The following is a 16,725-nucleotide window of genomic DNA, read 5'->3' on the forward strand; positions in this document are numbered from 1 at the left end:
AATCCTGCTGAATATCTGATGCAAATTATGGCCTCAGGAAACAATGCAACAGACTAATTTCAAGTGCAGTGAACACATGCATATTTCTCAACATATTTTTATTTTGTTTATCATTTCTATAGTTACCCATTCTGATTCAAAGGTTTCTATGCAGCACCTTGTGTTTTGAATCCTTCTCTTCAGTCAGTCTTCACAGTAAGGATCCAAGTGCCTGGCAGCTCTTCACTTCCCACTTGTGAACCTCCTCACAGAGGGTTTTTGTGGGGTTGGAAGCCAGCACATGTAACTATTAAAGTCTGTGATTGATTTTTAGGTACTAATGTGTACTGGTGTCAGTATGACTCTTGAATCCTCTAGGAAACATTAAAAATGAAAAGCAAGTTTCAAAATTAAGCAAAGGATCCATTAAATGCTCTCTTCTCGTCCAGCAACTTAAAAATCATGGCGCTTGCCTTGAGCTTTAAAAGGCTCCTTCCTTCTTCAGATACTGAGTTGCATTTCCTGTGTCTTGAAAAGTAATGAGAGTGGACATCCTGTGCTGCACAGCTTCAGTAAAATTGCAGCTGTCAATGCATAACACCTGCAACATCCAGTTTTAGACCTATTGAAATGGTGACCAGCATTTCTGAAAAAGGTGGAATTTGGGAAGAGATTTGAGAGATTCTGGTCCAGGATTCAAAATCAAGACGTGCATACTCTGCTTGGAGCCCTGCTGACTTCAGTGAGTGCACATGAAGTAAAATGTCATTTGTCATGAATAAAGGTGACAAAGCCAATCTTTCTGGCATGCTCTGCTGATGTTAGTGTCCACACATTCTGCTGAGACATTTGGTAATTCCCCAGAAAAATGTTTTGCATGTTGGACAATGGGAAAAGTGTTTCAGCTTTACCTTGCATGTATCTCTCTTGAAGGAGACAGGGTGAGAACATCTCAGCAGGGTAAATGAAATGAAATACAGCAGGGTAAAAGTGTGAGTAGCCATCAAGGGACAAGGACAAAATACTTCCCTTTATCCTTCCAGTTTTCACTCTGCCTTTGTTCTCTGTTGGTGATGTAGGCAATTTTAGATCAGAGTATATATACATATATGTATGTACATATACACACATGCACTCTCTCTCTCTCTAAAAATATATTATATTTATATTGGCCCTCTTGGTTCAGAGCTAGCCACCACAATACAAATACAACACTGCTCAACATATTTTCCAAAATAGTTTTAGGAAAGTGATTGGGTATTAACTAATACATCCTGTGATATAAAGATAAGCTCTGTGATTTGTCACTGAAGTTATAATTATCAATATTGTATGAACCATAAAAAACAAAGATGCTGTTTCATTAACGTTTCTTACAATGCCATATGTAAATAAATCACAAGAGCAGTAATAAGGGAAAAAATATGATTAATATTACTTAAAATGACATTTCCTTTAAAATTCCAGAATGAATTTTGCTAAGGAGAGACAGATGAATGTTCCTAGAAATGAGATTACAAACTTTCTCTCTCCTCTTTAGCTTCCTCAATTTAGGAAAAAATTTAATATTGTTTTTCATCTACAACTGCATGCAATCTTTGCCCAGTGCACTACCCTATGCTGAAAGTATGTTTACAATGAAGTTCAAATATTCACAGAGAGATAAAAGATGCTCATACCTTAATGGTGGCTTTAATTCTCAAGAAACTAACCATGCACTTCTTACAGTTGACAGCTATCAATGCTAAATAATTTTGTAGTCGCTGTAGGTCACATTCTAGTACTGTCTAGGAAAAATAATGTAGTTTCACCAGATGTAAATATTTAGCAAAAATCAGGATTTAATTACATTACATGATGAAATTATTACCCACTTTAGGACAGGAACTTCAGTACTGGGTAATGGCTAGATCCTAGAGTTTTATCCTTCTCTTATCTCCAGACACTGCAGAAACTGGAAACCATTACAATAGGACAAAGATCACTATTACAGAGTTATTAGAAGGAGCAGGAATATCAAGAACCTGCTGGTGCTCTGTTTTTAAAAACAAATGACCCATTAATTCACAAAAACAACCCCATCACTGGAGTAACAAACTTAGTTTACGCAAATGTCCCTATCAACATTATTCAAGCCCATACTTGATTTAATTTGGAAAAGGAATGAATAAAGCTTAGGGTAATGGCAACCTATTAGGCCATGCAGACCTTAATAATATATTTTAAAAAGTGTGCTGAGAGAATGACATGAACATCAAAAGAGAAACCAAGAGAACTAACTGCAGAATAAAGGAGGATCTCTATCTGAAATTGTACCAGAGAAGGCAGAAGGAGAAACACAGGCAGAAGGAGCATGTGCCTAACTATAAGTGAGAGAGAATAATCACATTAATATCTGTTTCTCTAAATAGTTTCAGTTTGTTTCTTTATTCTATTTTTACTGAACCTGATTTCTATTCAGGTTCAATTAATAATAATGAGCCTAAAATTAATTTGCATTATCATTTACAATGGATGCTTTGATCATGTGTGTAGTTGGAACTATAATGCATACATTACCATATTATGCAAATTGCATTTTCAGCATCAGCTACATCTGTATATCATTTCTTCATGTCACAGTCCTCTGTATTGTTTCTTTGTGTACAGCCCGGTAGAGGAAGAATCTTGGGAGATACTACCAGGGGAAATACTGCTGCAGGTATGCCCTCCACTTGTGTTCTCTCTCTAAACACCTAGTGCTAGCATCAGACAGGGGAGAACTTTAACACAGACAGCTTGTTTGTGTTCTTTATGAAATTACTCTCCTGCATTGAGCCCACACAGGCAACCAGGCACGTGCAAAAAGCCTAAGTACTACCTTTTTTTTTTTTTTTTTTGTTCTTAACACAAGTGTCTCTCAAGCAGAACATGTAACTGCTTGCAGCATAAATCTGATGAAAATCTGACCTAAAAAAGAAAGCCAAGCCAGTACCATGATGTACACAAAAAGCTGATTTTTAGGTCAAACTCACACATTCATGACACTGAACGTGCTGGAAGAAATGTTGCACATCAATGGTTAATGGAGCTACCCAACTCTCCCTCAGCTGACTACTTTTTGCCACTGGCCAAATCTCATATTGCACTCAACAGACCCAAAACTATTAGTAGTTTACATTTTTATACTGCCTTTCATCTTGTGAAATACTCCCTTGCTTTACAAGTTGATACAGAAACCATATAATGATTGTTTAATCTATTACAGTGCTGAAGGTCTGTGGTGAAACACAGGAAGGATTTAGCAGTCTAGAATAAGAGAGCTCTTTTGGAGAGGAAATGAATATTATAGTGTCCACTTGAAACAAAGATGGGAGAAGGTAATTTTTAAGCTTGGCATCTGGCCAGGCCATCAGAGTTAACACAATTTACAGATATAATTTCTGCAGTGGGATCTTTAATGAGAAAGGCGGTCAGAACTTTGCCTTAACATGTCACCCAAAAATGCACTCGGGTCACACCTTGGATCATCTCATCACGCTGACTCATGGGCTGACAAGCAGATGAGATCCTCTTCATTAATTTCTTTCTCTTTTAGTTAGAGCCCTGAGTAACTCTAAAAAATGAATCAAACAGCCAAACACTGTCAAAAGAAAACGTTACACTGCTTCCAATTTCATGAAAATTTTGCATGAAAACCCGTTCCTCCAGCCAAGCTGAGGATCATACAAGTTTAGATTCTTCCTCCCACAGATAAATTACTTCAGAGAGGCCCTACAGGCTTGATCCTGCCTTCCAAAGAGATGATGGTGAAATTCCTCCCGTGAGGTCACTAGGCCCCCAAAGATGATTCATTTGGCCATTTCACTGGGCTTAGTCTGTTTGACAGGAGATAAGAGCAGTGCCTGAGGAAAGGGAAGGGGATGAGTGGGACTGCCCTTTTTTCTTGCCAGCAAGCTGTTTGGTTGGATCATCCGGTCTTTCAAAACTACTTTGCTAACAACTGGGCCTATTTGCACTGCTGCTTTCCTTCCCAGGATACACTGGGATGTGGAGCATGCAGGATCTTTCATGGGAAGGAATTTAGCTTAGTGTTATCTAGTGAATGACAAACATTGAGTATTGTCAGATTGAGGTATTCCTGTGAGTCCTCAGCAAAGTGTTAATCTGATTAAATTCCTAAAACCTGATGGGCATTAAGCACAAGAGCATATTAGTATTGTCAACAAAATTCAGTTCTTAGTCACTCAAACGCAAACATCAGATATTTGTTGCTCAGTATACAATTAAAAGTGATCTGATCACCCTCCAAGCAGAGAGCTGACAAAAACACGGGGTGAGGAAATGTTTTTGGTTTATCTTCTGCATATAGAAAGATGCTGATAAGAGGAAAGAATCATTTTAGTTCTGCATAGATAAAAAGATCGCTCGTGGCAGAATAGATTAATGTACCTGTCTGTACAAGCATAAGAGGAAGAATGAAATAGATTAGTATTCTGCTGCACATGGGTCAATCAATTATGATCTTTGGATTGGCAACTGGACTAATAATAATCACTGTAATAAACCAGGGCCTTTATATCTATGAGATGCAGTGCTAGCTAAAAGATAGCTGCTTCTTTGCAATAATGAGCTGGATTCTTCATCACTCATCACCTTGCATAATTATTGTGGTGAGTTCAAAAGAAATCCATTGTGCTACCAATCAGATTTTCTTTTCCTTTCATGTTGTGTTTTTCTTGCACAGGCATAATGACTACTCATCGAGTAGACAATGAAGAACCAGGTTTAATATATTTATTTTTTATGTTAGAATAAGGAAAATGTAAGAGATCTAATGGATGAGTGCAATAGCTTGGACAAGATCTATTATTTAAAGTTTAAGTACTTAAATATTTCCAGAGGAAACCCTGTGGTTATACAACTCCAAGAAAGAAAGTAAAAAGGATTATAAAAGCAATCAGCTTAATACCAAATAATACTTTTTCTTCTTTCCTAATGATTTATTAGCAGTTGTGTTAGTAAAATCATGCACAACATTATTGAAAAATATTAAGACAAGTAAACTGCAACAAACTTACTAATTTAAAACTCAAAACATCTGATCAAGAAACATCTTAAATCTGATGTGACTTTTTTTATTGGCCAATTTGGTTTTAGTTGAATTTTTTTCTAAAGTACTGTGGCTCTTCATAGCTGAAGTGAGGATAATCAGGGTAAATTATGAAAATAACCTATGTGGTAAAGGTCAACAGAAAGTCTTGTTAAGGTCTGTTTTTTATGAAGATATCCTGTCTGCATTGTCAAAATGGATTAACATTATAACACAACAGAGCCTGACAATTGAAAGAAAAGGAGATATTAGCACTAAGATACTTTTGACAATTAATATTAGGTTTTGGTTTAGACTGTGAAAGCAAGAAAACATCACAACCTCATTAGCTCATCTCCTCATTTATGTTTTTCTAGCACGGGTTACAAAAAGGTGCAGAGATGTTTACTTTTTTTTAACCTATTGATAGATTGTGGACAGGAATTTTAGTCTTGAGAATAGAAATTGTTAGATTTTAAACTCTAGTTCTTTAAGGGGAATTTTCCTGTCTAATTCTTATCGCATGCACTACACTGAGTTTTAGATTTAATGTGGCTTTTATCCACTAGCACTGAACTGGGAATGGAGGGTAAAGGACTTGCCCACATGTTGCTGTAACCACCTGTCTTTCAGGGTTACTGACTATGTAAATAAAAGTTACTCTGTGGACATGAATAGTCTTGGGCTCACTTGTTTGTCTTCCAGCCCAAAACTACGAAGGGAATTTCCTCGCAGGGAAGTAGCAACAAAGGTTTGGTTATTTCCCACAATATGCATACGCTGAGCACGCCAATATATGAAAAATATCTTAGTTAGAGCTGAACATTTCCAGGGAGTTTCACTGTTATTGTGTCAGTGGCAGTAGAGTAAAGCCAGGGCAGAGGCCTCAATCCTAAAAATCTTTCTAGATGTTCTTGCATGGTCAAGTCCTGCTGGCAATTATGCCAACAGTTATCAGTGGTGTTCTAAAGAAACTTCATCCAGGAACAAAAAAAAACCAAAAAAAAAGCAAAAAACAAAAAACAAAACAAACAAACAAACAAAACCCCCCCCCCAAAAAACCAAAAAACCCACAAAACAACAACAACAAAAACCCACACACACAAAAACCCCCCCAAAAACCAAACCAAACCAAAAAACAAAACAACAACAACAAAAAAACCCCAAACCAAAACAAAAAAACAACAAACAAAAACCACCACTCCTTCATTTCAAAACATCACAGGCCTTGAATGGAACAAAACAGAAGCTGGGAAAGAATGCTCACTCACCCTATGGCCGTGCTCTGAAGGACTTTGGTGTCCTCATGTCTGTGAGGGCTTTTACCTTTGGCGATGATTTGAATCCCTGGAAAGACAAACCTGTGACTGAGGTGATCTGAGACATAAATCTGACAGACAAAATATGGCATGCAGTATAACCCTCAATATCCTCTACATAAATTAGAAACTGTGTGAGCCCATTGAGTTTGAAGCACTCCTCACACATTTTCAGCTCTTGCTACTTACAAACCACAGCAAATACCAAGTATGGAAGTTTTCTGTACTCACCAGCTGCTTCTCCCTGAGTGGCCACCTGAAATTGTAACAGCATCAAAAGCATCCTAAATGAATCACCACACTATGCCAGAAGGCTAACCAAAAAATCAGCTTTTCATCATGCCTCCATCTGGGAAGAACACAGTGCAAACTGTGAGAAGGATGCCCAAGTTAGTGAGAAGTCTGATCAGTGCATTAAGCAGGGCTTAATGTTAGCAAGAACAGTCACAATACAAAATTGCAGCCCCACTTTTCTGCACATTTAACCAAAAAACTGCACAAACATGTTGGTGTCTGATCTGCAAGAGCTAGCACCTGTAATTTTCCAGTGACATAAAACCAGTTAGTACCAGCTGAAATACATTAGCAGCTTCAGTAATTAGTAGGCATAGCCATTTCTTGTCAGTTCTACGGGCCATATCCTCAGCTGGCGTAAATCAATGACACTCTGGGCGCTGGAACTGTATTACTTTACTCACCTTGAAATAGTTATGCATACTAATTACTGCCTTACCCATTACTGCTCTTGTCAATTCAGACACCTGATTTACACCAGGTGAGTTTGTTCCATATATTTAGAAGTTTCTGCACATTCCTTCAAGAATCTGTAGTGTCAAATAAACTTTCCAAATAAGCCAGGCACATGCTTTCCATTATCTATCAAATCAGTGCTCAGTGAAGTGACACCGTTGCACATAAATCATGACTGCAATTATTAAATCAAGCTGAGTTTGTGTTGTGCTTCTTCCACTGTTGGGTAGAATTAACCACGGGAGAAGAGGAGAACAGGAGAACAGGCACGTCAGGATTGCTGGGATGGAAGAAGCCACACCCAAGCTCTCACAACCTAACCTTTGGAGCATGGAGCTGATAATGCGAAACAGAACATAATGCCCCAGAGGAGATACATCTGGAGGTCAGCTCAGTCAGCTACCGTGGAACTGTTCCAACAAAGCAATCAAATATCTAGCAAAACCTATAAAAAAAAAAAAAAGATCTTTGGTATATAGACATCCAACCTGAGCTGGATGAGGGTAGAGAAGCCTGATTCCATTTTCATATCCCCATCAGGCAGCCTAAGAGCTGAGTTTTCCCTCCACAAACACAAAGTGAGGTGTTTAACTGCAGCTTATTAAGGCTCAGTTTGTCTAACCCAAGCATAATAAATTCATGTGTCAAGATCGAAGTTGATTGTTCATCAGAGAAAAATGAGACAAGATAATCCACTTTGCTGAAAACGTAATGCTTTAGGAATGTTACAAACTACTGCAAATGTTTAACTCCCTGTGCCTCATGGGTGGTTATATAACAAAACGCCCATTCAGGGGCTGATTCTTATCTCTTGCTTGCATAAGGCCATGTCTAGACAAGGATTTGAAGGTGTGTTGTTTGAAAGTGTTCACAGAGTGGTCTAGTTGGCAGCTCAGGAAGCCTCCCCCTTTCCCCCCTCTCCCCCACTTCCCAAATTTTCATGCATGTCGAATGGGTGAAGTGTGGGGCCCTCTCCCTCAATTTTTGGTTCAATTAATTTAGCAGCTGACAGTTGTGATTTGTCCACCCTGGAGTCAGAGGGTTGAGGGACCAAAGGGTCATCTTCCTGCCCAGGTCTAAACTAGAGCTTTCATGAGGTCTAAGGATTTGCATGTCTTAGGGCTTTTCAGCATTTTTTCCATATATTCACCTGTATGCTGCACAGATGACATACATAGCTATCCCATAATGGAATGGTCCTTTGCCCTTGTAAACAAGTACCAGAGATAAAGGATGACTTTCCAGTGATGGTTAACTCTTTGATAGTATTCCCTTCATGGGAAAATTCTTCCGGTGCTGATTTCCTCCTCCATTGTACCTACCCAGGTATAGTATTTTTGTTTCTTTATTACTTTATATACTTTATTATTCATTTTCAATGAACATGACTCAGCCATCCACTCCTACTCCACATGCACCTCATGTTGTTGGGAGAAGTATTCAGTGGGAAAGCAGGAAAATCTACACGAAGGGCTCTATAACATGTGAACTAGGTGGCTAAGAATCCATCCCACTCCATTTCTTTTAAAGCATTGCACTAAATTTACGTCCTCTGGTTCCTCCATCTCTAATTTTGCTCCTTTTATATCAGCAGCATCAGTATATGGCAATGGGGAGAATCCTTACAGAGATGTGCCCACCACATGCCCATCTCTGGCTTGCTCCATGCATTGTTATTACTCTCACAAGCAAATTCTAAAAGCAGCAACATTTTTAACATTCACTTTTTGCACATTTTCTCTTCTCTTTTTTTTTTTTTCCTTAAGCACACCTAAGTATGTAAAAATTACTTTTGTAGATTATTATATTATTATTTAACTTTCAGGTGTACCTCAGAGGATTCATGAAAAATAACTATTTTATTCATAGTTCACACTCTACTATAGTTCTAAAACTCATAAAGAGACATTTCCAGTTGATGAAGGTAAAAAACCATGTCTGTGTAAATGTAAAGTTTTTATAATCACAGCAAACTAATTATGTTTTCACATTTCTAAAAGTAGGGAGAAAAAAAAGGTCTGGGTAAAGTTTAAACCACATTCAGAGGGAAATCAGGTAAGAGATCAAACTGCTGATGAGAAATATGAGAAATCCTGCCCTGCTGAAAAGCATGGGAAGGTAATTATTTTCCAAGGGCCAGGAATTTGCATTTCGTTTTTAAAAGATGAGATGCATAGAGATATGTAGATACGCATGCATACATATTTGGTTTTTTCTGTAATAACATAAAAATGGCCAGGCCAGTTGAGATAGTTCTCTCTGTAATGGAGTTTTCTATATGCAAACACGTTAAATCTGGTTTGATAACCCATGGTTTACAGTGTCATTAGGAAGGCTGAGACCATGAGGTAACTTTTAAGAAATGTGGTCTGCTGCCATATCTGGAACATATCAGCTCTCAGTAGAAATATATTTTTAATAAAGAGAAGTGCTTTAGAGATTTCTCTCTTGATATAGGCCTAAGTTCAGCAAGTTAAGTTCAATCACACAGCTGACTTCTAGCCTTCCAGTACACAATAGGGTTTTCATGTTTAAAGTTAGGTGCAATGTTTAAAGTTAGGTTAAAGTTTGAGTATGGTACTGAATAGGAGCCAGAGCAAAAACATCTTTCATTTAAGATGAAAATTCCTGCTTTAAATTTTCTTCCTTGAACTCTGGCTCCAATTTGTGAATGCAGTGGTGATGTTCAGGTTTCTGTGTGGAGCCCAGCAGGGACGTCAGCAGTTCTGCTTCACTGCCGAGTATCAATAGTGCTCAGAGATCAGAGCTCAGAGCCAGCACTTAGGAGGGGCAACCTTGTCAGTCAGCACTTGACTGCTTTGCTCTGTTCTTGACCAGCCCATGCAATTCACATCGCCCTCAAGGTAAGATGAGTGGGTGGATCATGGAAGTGTACAAACAGCCTCCAGGATAATAATTCAACTCCTCTCCTTTTACCTTGAAGCAGTATATTTCCACGCACAATCAAAGTATGTAAGACAATATTCAATTTAAAGAGGTGGTCAGACTAGGATGGGCTGTATTTAAGAAGCAGAGAGCAATCTGTGTTTTATAAATAATGCAATGGCTTGTGGTTGCAAGACAAGCCCTGGATTTACAGACAATTAATGCAGAATTCCTGGCCTGTCCTCAGGCTACTGTAAGTGAAAGCTCATGAAGTGACTGAGCAGACAAAGAGGTAGGTACCACTGCTGAGCCTGTACTCTCCCAGACTACAAGGGCTGCTTCTGGCCTTGCCAAACTGGTGTTAGATTGGGAATGGGCTGCAGCAGAGTCTCTTCTGCCCTTGCATTAATAGGGGGACAGAGCTGGGCTCTTGTGTGCCAGAAATGGGGCCTCCCCAGTGAGGAATCTGTCTGCAAGGCACGATACAGCCCTTCCTCTGAACTGGAATTTCAAACTTTCTGACCTTCAGCACAAGGAATGTCAGAAGATAACCAATATATAGTAGAAGACCTCTACATTAAAGATTTCTAAACTCTATCTCTCCAACTTATGGAAATACTTAAAGGAAAAATAGCACCACTTGTCACAACTTTTGTGTTCCCCTTTCAATTGCAGTAGCTGACAAACACTAAAAAGTTGCTCGCTAAAGGTGAGTAACTGCTTCAATGTAGTGTAACACTCTACAAAAAGATCAGCTCAAATACGATTCTGCCTGTCACAGTTGCCAGTTATGGTGCTCATCTCACACTGGCTGTGTGTCTTCAGTGTCTGTGTCCCTGAGCTGTCTATTGACATGTCAAAAGATAGGACAGAAGGAAAATATGAAGGAAAAAAAATTCTACAGCAAATAACAACTCAGTCCATTATGTAACTGCTAAAATATTTATATGAGATGTTTAATATGCTTTTTAAAAGAATAATATTAAAGAACTCATGTGTAATTAAATGTGATATGGAAACCATGCTGTTTGCTATAGCTATTGACTTCACTGTTCTCATTCTTCCAAACTTAATATAAAATTAATCATTAATTTTCAAGCCAGTAACTTTTTCACCAATGCAAACGCTGGTTGTTTAGCTCTGAGTCAGTGAGATATTAACACCATGACAACACAGATTTATATTCTCATAAAGCCATTCAACTCAAAATGTGACTCCTTTTTAATAAAATTTCCTGTATTTTTGAGCTACATCACAGCCAAAGCTGAACACTCAAAAGCTTTTTACCAGTCTCACAGTCGATATAAATTGTCTGTTCTCATTACAGTTACTTGTCTTAGCAAAGTGTGGGCCCAGATCCTCAGCAGGCACAACCAGGGCTCACAGAGCTGCACAACTTGGATCTGTGGAGGATGTAGCCCCTTCCTATAGATTTCCTGCTTGAATAAACTGTTGTGTATTGAGAATAGTAGTTATAATCCAAGTTACTCTGGGGACTAGAGCTCACACGAGGTTTATCTAGTATTAACAGTTATTTGACCTTTCTTGGCAGAGCAAGAAGAAAATGCTCTTTTACATACTCTTATGCAAACCTCTTAAATATTAAATGAGCTGTGCACAGAACTTTTCTTGTGTGAAGGACCAATAATACTTTGGACCTCACTCGAAATCTGGGTCACTTTGACCTTGTGTAAATGAAATCTTGCATTTCACCAATTTTTCACATGCTTGTTCCGTCTTGAGCAAAACCTCAGAATCAAATAAGCACCAGCTTCAATGCAGAGGATGATTAACTTAAGGAGTTCTTGGCTTCTTCTTCAAGAAGGTTAGCATGACCTTGAATGGCAGGAGAATGTTACGCATTTGTATTGTTGAATCTTATGCGGATTGTTGTAAGGAGTTCACATACAAACCGTATTTTTAAGCCCTAACAAAGAGACATTTCTCTCCCGCTGCTTTTTTGAGATTATTAGTCCGTCTACAAACTGAAAAGAATCAGTCAGTTGGTTCTTTTCTACCTTACTGGTACTCAGCCAAATTCGTGCGCGTATTTCCCATTTACTTTAGCAAGAGTTTTGTCGATGGCAGCGCCGTAAATCCTACCTCCACCTTCTCTCTAATTGGCACCAACATCAAATGCTAAAGGATGTCCTTGGAAAATCAAGAAACCAGGAAGGGAAAACGCACAGCTAAATCCAGTTCTCTACTGTACATATAGCTGTCAAATAATTTCTTTTAGCCTATTCCACATCAGGGCTCAGTTCTTTCCTTTTTAAGGCCATCAGTAAAAATCATGTTAACATGAATGAGGCAAAATTAGGCATATAAGCGAAAGTGAAGTCAAAGCTTATCTGAAGAATTCCCACTTAGGACTTACAGCTTGACACAGTGGTCACTGAAGCATTTCTAAAGGTCATTGTCTGATATGATCCTTTCATAATTGTTAGTAAAATGAAGGCATCTTTATTCTGTTCTGCTCACTAGCAATGCTTATATAAAATGTGGATTATTCACAGCTCCCTTCCTTTTGAAAATGGGCATTTTTAATTTCTTTAAGGGAGAAACAAGGCACACTCAGTACGAATCAAACTGAAAACGATTGGTTGAGGTTCATGTGCCTGCCAAACAGTGCCACTTTTAGTTTCAAGCTGTAATTTGTATAGAAGGTCTATTTTGAACAGCAGTGCCATCAGTCTGGGGGGAAAAAGAATCCCAGAAATTAAATCCTATTGATAATGCAGCAATTCCAAATCATGGTAAGGCCTTTAATTCTGTGTCAATAGCCATTCTTGTCATAGGTGCATACTTGTAGCACTTCCCTGAGGAAAGATTCTCCTGTTGTGCCGCTGGGAAAAAGATGCTTCTTGATAAAGCTGCTTGTAAGTGCAATGTCCTTTCAGATGAAAAGTGGAAAAGAAGTCAGATTCTTTCAATCCACATCTATTAAACTTCTGATAAGCACCTTCTTCACATTTTTTTTTCTACCCTCATTTGTATACTGCTGAATTCCTCATTAGAGTGAAAATGAAAATACACTTTCTCAAGCTGACTTTAAGAAAACCACCTTCTTGACCCGGGTATATCAGAATGTTTAACACAGTTGAACAAATTGTTATGTATGCTGTTGTTGAACATATTTATGTAAAAGTAGTATTGATGAGCACTGGTTATAGCTGAGATCCTCACTGTGCACTAAAAATCTAAGATGATCTAAGTCCTCTGTTAGAATTTGTTATAGGGTGTAAAAACTTCTCCTAAGAAGACAAATACTTATACTAAGAAGAAAAATCAGGTGGCAGAAAAGAGAAAAAATAAATAAAGTATTAGAAGGAAAAGAAGGCAATTAATCCACCTAGTCTATGGGAAAGCAAGGAAGAGACATGAAACCTCTGCAGTTTGTTTATTCAGACTGACTAAGTTTCAAGCCAGTGAGTAGATTCAGTGAAGTCAACAACACAACTCACATCCTCACACTAAAGCATTTACATAAGTCCACTGCAGGACTGATTAATCTTGCATGTTTCAGGAGGTGTTCTAGTGCTCTCAAGACGAATTATCTGAAGCTACAACAGATGGGTAGATAAATCAGAGGTAGAGATCTAGGTGCAATTTTGTGTGTCTCATGATAATTTACATGTAATCAAGCTGACTTTTCAAGTTAAAGTTATTCAAATGTTCATACAAATATTCCGTGCAAAAAATGCATTTACAGTTTCTGTGTGAGGGTTACCTGATAAGAGGGTATGTGATTAAAATGGACCTGCTGACAGGGAGGATTCTACCAGAGTCACTGTCTGAAAGGTGATTATTTATTTCTACTCTCAGAGGTGATTTTTCAGACCAATTGCCAGGAGAAAAGTAACAGTTTTCAAGAGCGGATTCATTGTTTTCAACAATTTCTTTCTAATTCTTAAGAGAATATATATTTTGGATCTGGAAGCATGTTAGCATGACTGCAAGTGTGAACAGCTTTAGGAAATTTTACCCATCTTGGCATTCTCATTTCACTGCTGGAAGCCTAGTATCTTCTTGGCCAAAAATGAAAAGATATGATTTGAAACCTGCAATAGGGCGTGTTGGAGTAAGCAGGTCATGATTTCTACATGCAATTGGAAGGGCTAACTTTTCTGTAACCAATATTTATTTCATTTGCCTGCAAACAGTATAAAGATGATCCATTCATGAACATTTCTTCATTGAAAGAATTGCTAGCAGCTTTCAGTCTGAAAAGAAGCGTATTGTTGGTTTTGGTTTTTTTAACAAACTGTATGTACTGAAAGGATTCTGAACCAATAAAGATCATCTGGGTCTTGTTGGAGAGTAATTCACACAGTTAAGCCAGTTAGCAGCTGTTTGGGTTTTGTGATTTTTTTTTTCTTCACAGCCAGTAGATGAGACAACAAAATTCTCTCTTTTTGTGTCCTCCACCAGATTGATGGAATAAGGCTCTGTACATGCACATGCTCACAGACGGCTGCCTGGGGAGGCTTCTGTTGGCTTCTTGGAGTGAAATATCAAAGGTATGAGTGTGGATGTGGGTCTGGGGCCTACAGAATTCTGGGAGCTCTCATTTGAATGAAAAACAATATATCTTACAGATCTCTTTTCTCAGAGGTACCTCATTTTTTCTAGCTCTAACATGTCACCTCCAGCTGCTCTAACACCCTCGTTTTGGTTATTAGGAAGGCTGTAATCCAGAATTAAACAGCTGAGCACAGAACTTTTTTCTAAAAATAGGCAGGGGTTTGTTTAAAAGAAACAGCAGATGAAGAAGCAAAGAGATGGGGCATTAATGAATGGCACAATGAGCCACTGATACTGCCCTGCAGAAACAAAGGGCTCTCTGCAAGAATTCCCTCCTTTAGCATGTGACAGACCTTCTGACCTGGGATCACAATGGCTTACAGACAGAAACAAGAGGGGAAGCAAGAAAACTCATCATTGCTTTTCCCCGTGGGATAAACAACATTTTATTCTACCTTTAACCCTGGCGGGAGACACTGCCACTCTAGCAAACAAATCTACATTAAGTGCACTTGCTGGAATTATTTACAGCATCATTTCTTCCAGAAAATGACACTAATAATATATTGCTGAATTGAGAAAATGGAATTTGACATGAATATAGCTTTCTGAGTAGTAAAATCATCCTTCCTTAATCAGCATCCCTTATTAAGGAGTTCCCTGCTTTCCTGTCCCCAAAGAGAAGGAAAATACCATTGTTCTCCTACAATATCCTTTTCTGACTCACAGACAAGCTACTTTTGGCACTCTGGCTTTAACCATACATGGCTCTACAGAAAGCAAGAACAATTCCCCTGCACCTTCAAAACATTTTTTGAGTAAAGGAAAAGCTCCACTCCACTGCTCAGAGATCATTTTGTCTGCAGAAATAAAGGTTCATATGCACAGCATTTACCAATGGAGAACACTCTGCAGGTGTTTCCTTCTCATATCAAATAATATTACTTGTTAACCAATGAAAATGGAAATTGTTGCATCAGAAATATGTGGATCTTTTTCTGAGTATCATCAGAATTTATGTCTTCTGGTTGCTTCTTCCTCCAGTTTCCAGATATGCCTGTATAACTGCACTTTCATGTAATCTGTCAGGAGTTTATTCAGGAAATAGAGATGTCCTGCTGGCCAAATCTGTTTTTGTAATGGTAACCCTGCAGGCTGTATGCTACTAGCACAGTTTTTATGCCAAGAAGTTCCTGCATTAAATGGGGGAGGTTAAAAGTCAGCCCTGCCTTGCAGCTGCTTTTAGTGAGCTTTGGCAAAGGTTCACCAGTCTGTCCATAAATGAACGGTGTCATTGCTATACAGGAACATTAATCAATTTTATCTGCAGCAGAACTGTCTTGCACTGTGATTTTGACAAGAACTGCAGACAGGATCACATGTTCCCACAATTTCTCATTTTTTTTAATAAAGCAGCTGTAAACATTACTTTAAGTTTATTTTAAGAGCTAATTTCAACAGTGAGCATTCTTTCAGCAGAGGGCAGGAAAATGACCCAGACTATACTTCCTCTCCACAAACTTCGTTTATTAATAGTACATAAGGTGATACTAATTATCTCTGTCTGTTTTGAAAGGTTTAAATTTTTTGTTATTGAAATAAAGTCCAGCTGCAGCAAGAGTTTCTTAAGATGTACAGTTACAAGGAGACAAAATATACAACAGTGTATTCTTTTTGTGTATGACAGTTTTACAGAAGACTCTGTACTTTCCCACTGCAAAATGGGAGAACACAAGATAAACATGGAATTTTTTAACAAGAAACTCACTGGTGATTTTTAGGTCTACGCTTTCCAGGCATGACAAATATTCCTTCTATCTACTATACATATATATGTATATATATATATGTATATATATATATGGATGTACCTCAGGAAAATTCCAGTTATCCTCATGGATATAGGAACCCAGGGGTCTTGATATAGATAGTTTGAGGAGCACCTCCCTGATACCTAAAGCAGTCAAATGAAGTCACCCACCCAGCTGTCACTTTTCTGAGAGTGAGAGGAAGAGGAAAGGTTTCATAAGGAGCTATATTCACCTCATGTTTCTAAGAAAGCTATAGTAGAATGTCATGTTCAGCAGGTGGCAGTGATATAGTGTGAGTATAAATGGACACAGTTTTCAGAATATGGGGAGCTGAAGTCCTCTGTGTCCATTGGAGGACATATGGTTGCTGAGATACAGAAATGAT

At 38.2% G+C, this 16,725-nt stretch overlaps 1 long non-coding RNA gene across 1 annotated transcript; it reads right to left on the reverse strand.

Moving 5' to 3' along the window:
* Positions 1 to 474: 474 nt before the first annotated feature.
* On the reverse strand, positions 475 to 6,882 carry LOC136373652 (uncharacterized). The gene is made up of 3 exons (XR_010745696.1): positions 6,601 to 6,882; positions 6,322 to 6,417; positions 475 to 625 (listed from the first exon to the last, which is right to left on the reverse strand). It is a non-coding gene; the product is annotated as an uncharacterized lncRNA (long non-coding RNA).
* Positions 6,883 to 16,725: the final 9,843 nt, after the last annotated feature.

The sequence above is a fragment of the Sylvia atricapilla genome, chromosome 2, assembly GCF_009819655.1.
Source record: "Sylvia atricapilla isolate bSylAtr1 chromosome 2, bSylAtr1.pri, whole genome shotgun sequence".
NCBI lineage: Eukaryota > Metazoa > Chordata > Aves > Passeriformes > Sylviidae > Sylvia > Sylvia atricapilla.